Here is a 5,399-nt window from a genome sequence, read left to right as displayed (position 1 = left end):
AATTCCTTAGCATTGTTATTTGTTTGATTTTGCTTTGTTTTTGAGTTTCAGGTCTTATATGACAAACTATTGGAAACTGGGGTTAAAAGATCCAAAAGTTGAGCATTCTGAAACTAGGATCGAGCGCAGCAATCCTGGGATCAAGCGCACTGTGCTAGAACGTTTGTGATCAAGGATCGAGCGCACGCCTGCGCTCGCGCGCACACCAGCTAAGCTCGACCGCACTGCGCTCGAGCGCACCAAGTCTTGGATCAAGCGCACTCGAGCGTATAGTGCACGGCAAGAACCCCTCTCCAGCGTGGACTTGGATTTCTGTCTCCCAATTGGACTGGGAGACTGCTCTCCGTTTTTCTCAGGGATTTTAGGGTTTTTAGGGTTCTCCTAATCCCTATAAATAGGGGTCTAAACATTGTAAACAGATACACCGCTTTTAGAGTAAAATTCAGTAAAATAGTCTGTGGAGCTTAGGAAATCATGAGCAGCTAAACCCAAATTGTGGGGTATTGATGTAGCCCTTTTCAAGCACAATGGTTTGATTGTATTTAATTTCTAGTCTTTCAATTTATGCATGTTGATTGTATAACCCTGAGGATTGTTACAGTTAATTTCTGTTCTTCATATTAAATGCAGTTGTTCTTTAAATTCCAAATCAATATTAGTAAAATTCTTATCTTGTCTTAGAAATTATTTTACTATTATTGAACTCAAATCCTTCTTATTTTCTGTGATCATAAGAATGATGGTTATACAATGGTATTTAATTGGCATGCAATCAATAGGGTTAGATAGACCATACCTAGGGAAGACGGATCGTACTACACCTTAGTTTAGTGTAATTTAGGTAGACGGTCCGTGCCAACCGAAGATGAGTTATGCTATTTCATTGATTGTATGAGATTATTTTCTTGTTAAAATTATAACATGCATAGAATGAAATACTAGAGTTAATTATGGTTAACCATTGATGTGCGGATCGTGGTGAAGTCAATACATACTCTTTCTCTCATAAATTTATTCCTTTTATTTCCGTTTATTTTATGCACTTTAAATTCTCACAACCAATTCACTCTCTTTTAATTAAGTTAATTTTGATCTTTTAATTTTGATAATTAAACTCCTGCAATCCTTGAGGTTCGACACCCTCAATATAGCCCTATCCTAATGGATTCGTTCTATTGCTAGTGGTAATTTTTATTATTGATATTTTTGGTCACAAAAATACCACATCACCCAAATGTATGCTGTCTGCATCCAAACCTTCTATAGGTATCACATCACCTCCACATATTCTAAATCTGGTTCACTAAAGGATCCATGATGGTGAATAAAAAGATCAATAATAGATGCAGCCATTTCTGTACATTGACAACAAATGAGTATTTTAGCTATTTCTGTAACTGGACTCTTACGTGCATGTTAAACCCTAGGAACTGTTAAACAGTAAATTCAACATTCAATATAATACAAACAAGAATAGTAAACTTTATATTGTTCAGTTTACAACAAAAGGTCCTAACACATGCATGCAGTAATTGGTTTCTTGAATAAATTACTCATAAGAGTTTGTAACAGAATTCCAAAATTCAAGATAATACAAACAAGAACAAAAAATTGTATACTGTTTAGTCTACAGCAAAAGGTTCTAACACATGCATGGAGTAATTGGTTTCCTAAATAAATTACTCATAAAAGTTTGTAACAGAATTCCAAAATTCAAGATAATACAAACAAGAATAAAAAATTGTATACTGTTCAATCTACAATAAAAGGTCCTAACAAATGCATGTAGTAGGCCCATTGAATAAATTACTCATAAAAGTTGTTAACAAAATTCCAAAATTCAAGATAATATAGACAAGAATAAAAAACTTTACATGCAGAAAACAACAAAAGTTCTTAACACACGCAGTAAGACCATTGAATAAAGTATTTCTTAACAGAACACACATTGAATAAAGTATTCAATGTGTCCACCAACCAAACAACAATCCAAAAAAGTATTCATTGTTAGGCAACCCCAAAATAACAATCCAATAACACATGCAGTAGAGGCCCTACCAACAATTTAAATACATGTGTAGTTCTTCACTATTTAACTAGAAACCAATAAAAGCAACCCAAAATATCATACCACGAGTCAAGGTATGCAAATGGGCTCGGTGAAGATGCAATCATTGGGTCTATCGCTGGAGAGTGGGATTCGTCGCCGAACAGTGGGTAGGGGAGGAAGCAAAGTCACTTGAGGTTGGTGCGGTGTTGGGTTGGGGTGAAGACTGGTGAATTGTTGGGGAGGACGCCGGAGACTGGTGTTGGGTTGGGCGGAGGCTAGTGTTTGGGTGAATTCTCGTGAACTGTTGGCTGCTTCGCTCTCTCAAAATACATTTTCGAAATTCCTCAGTTTCAATCGTCATGGTTGTATTATATCATTAGTTGTTTTGTTTAATTAGGTGTTTTGATAGGGGCGTTGGGTTTGTCGCTGGAGAGTGGGGTTCGTCAGAGATTTTGCCGTGGAAGCTTCGGGTTGGGTTGGGGAGGAAGCCAGATGGAGCCTAGGGTTTGGGTTGGAGTTTTTTCTTCATCTGTTCGTGAATATCAATCGAGAAGGCTGATGTTGTACTATATCATTAGTTGTTTTGTTTAATTAGGTGTTTTGATTAATTAGGTGTTTTAAAAAAACAACTTTCAGCCTTTTCAATTTATTAATTTGATATTTTGTTTAATTAGGTGGCAGTGTGAATACTGATGATGTAATCCTTATGCTAGGTGTCAAATTTTAATTGATCCACGTGTCAGTGACGTGGACTTCCGTTAGTCAACTAATGGTCAACGGACTGAAGGACTAATTTGGTCATTTATCAAAACCACACGGATTAGGCCTGGATATCGGTCGAAACGGTCCGGTTAAGGACCTTCTCGGTTATTAACCGATAATTTTCGGTTAAACGGTTTATTAACCGATACCAAACCAATAAGAATTTTAACCGATAATTTCGGTTAAAACGGTACACGGTTAAACGGTCCGGTTAAACCGGTTAACCGATTTAACCGAGAGCTTTATATTGATTTATTTTGTTGGGCCAAAAACCAAAAATGAGTTTTTTTTACTTTTGAGAGCCCAAATACTTTTTGTTGGGCTAAAATAACTTATTAAAAATGAGTTGTTTTAGGGCCCAAATACTTTTTGTTGATACCCAAATATTTGTTTTTTGGGCTAAAAATTGAAGCTTTTTTATATTGATCCACTTCAACTTTTTTTTTTTTTTTTTTTTTTTTTTTTAACTATAAAATACATTTTTCCAAAGCAAATGGACTAATTAACATAATGAATGCTAATTAGACTAGCAAAACTAGTTAATGAAAAATGCTTTTACCAAAGGCAAAGAAATCCCATCAAATGCCATCACTTAAAAAAAAAAACATCAAACCTACCCAAACCCAAATTAAAATAAAATTCATTAATAAATAATAAATAAAGTATTAACTAATTAAAGTCACTTAGCAAAAGGAAAATAAGTCATGGGCAACACCATTACACAAATATAAAAGCGAGAAAACATAAAGATAGTGATCAATATGGATAAACATCAACATCAACACGGTTACACAATAATTTCCTTGAGCCACCTCAAACATAGATTATTTTCAATTCCTTAAATTTGCTTCCTTCAATAATCCAACAAATCAAAACATAAATAAAGTGAATCGCTATTAGTAATTAATATTAAAGAGTAAGAAATAAATATCAAATAAGAAAAAAATAAGATGCAAAAAACTTACCAAATACTTTAAACAAAACATTACCCCGCAAAGTTCATCCATTAAGCCTTAATTCGCGTCAAATGTGAGGGAATTAGACAAAATTTCTACCACAATGAAATTTTTAAAGGATTAGTAAAAATAATTTAATCAAATAATTAGAATAATGAATAAATTTGAAATTAACAAATATTACCCGACTCAAGCTTGTAGCTTTCTTCATCTTCAATATCAGGCAAGAGTGACTCAACATACTGAAAATTGGGAGAAGATCTAAACCAATTTTGACAACAAATAAGAGCTTCCACTATTTTTAGAGCCAAAGAACTCCGAAAAGGATCTATGATGCGACCTCCGGTGCTAAAGACCGATTCAGAAGCAACAGAAGTAAGTGGAATTGCCAGGACATCTCGTGCTATCTCAGCGAGAGCCGGAAACTTTAGCTTATTTACCCTCCACCACATTTAAATATCAAAGTTGTCACTTGGAGTCTCCACCTCTTCCGTATAATATTGCTCTATCTCTGTTCGACACATCATCACATTTTTGGACGCCCGAAATGAATGGTAAATAGCTAAAGCATCTTTCTTATTAGTACCCACACCCACACCTTCGGAACTTGTGCAACTATGCTCTTCATTTCCAAACCTAGCCCCACTTTCATTCTTAGCATATTGCTCATATAACCGGCTCAAGACATCCTTTAATTTGGTAACAATTTCTTTTACTTTTACTAGACCCACATTCGTCTGGAACCAAAATCCAAGACATTTATCTTGTAACGTGGATCAAGCACCGAAGCAACAAATAACAAGGGGTTAATAGCCAAAAAATTTCCCCAATACTTATCATATTTCTCTTTCATTTGCATTGCCATAGTACTCAATGAATAATCATTACTTTCACAATACTCATCCAAACAATGATAAACATTTTGAAGAATACCAAAAAACAAGTTAGAAGTTGAGTACAAGGAACCCGACATCTGAATTGTTTCGTCATAAAATACACGCAAGAATTTAACAATGTGTCGAACCTTATTCCAATCATCTTCATTTGGAGCCCCCAACACATCCCTCCCTCCACAATCATCATTCAAATAATGTACAAAATTCGAATCTTCATCTAACATAAGATTAAATGTCCTTTCATACTTTTGTGCCGCCTCCAACATGGTATAAGTAGAGTTCCATCTAGTGGAAACATCAAGAGTTAAGGAAGACCAACACCCAAGATTCTTCCTTTCTACACAAGACTTAAAGAGGGCTAATCTTTGGGGGGATCCCTTCACATATTTCACCATATTTCGGACCCTTTCAATTGAATCATGTGCACCCTTCATACCCTCCTTCACAATTAAATTTAGAACATGGGCACAACACCTCACATGAACAAACTCATGGCGACAAATAACATCATCATTGGACATATTTCTTTTACTAAACTCACTAATTGCTTTATCATTAGCACTTGCATTGTCAAGTGTTATCGCCAACACACGGGTAATCCCCCATTCCACCAAACATTGCTCTATTTCCTTAGTAATCGTTATTGCCTTGTGATCCGACACTTTGCGAAATGCCAATATTCTTTTTTGATATTTCCAAGTAGAGTCAATGAAATGTCCTATTACAACCATATAA

The 5,399-nt window shown here is 35.2% G+C and overlaps 1 long non-coding RNA gene across 1 annotated transcript; it reads right to left on the bottom strand.

Moving 5' to 3' along the window:
• Window positions 1-3,640: 3,640 nt before the first annotated feature.
• Window positions 3,641-4,031, bottom strand: LOC132189164 (uncharacterized). The gene is made up of 3 exons (XR_009441012.1): window positions 3,953-4,031; window positions 3,778-3,863; window positions 3,641-3,663 (listed from the first exon to the last, which is right to left on the bottom strand). It is a non-coding gene; the product is annotated as an uncharacterized LOC132189164 (long non-coding RNA).
• Between the last annotated feature and the right edge of the window lie 1,368 nt (window positions 4,032-5,399).

The sequence above is a fragment of the Corylus avellana genome, chromosome ca8, assembly GCF_901000735.1.
Source record: "Corylus avellana chromosome ca8, CavTom2PMs-1.0".
Classification (NCBI taxonomy): domain Eukaryota; kingdom Viridiplantae; phylum Streptophyta; class Magnoliopsida; order Fagales; family Betulaceae; genus Corylus; species Corylus avellana.
The sequence above is the reverse complement of the archived record's forward strand: the minus strand, read 5'-3'. Positions and strand labels throughout refer to the sequence as shown.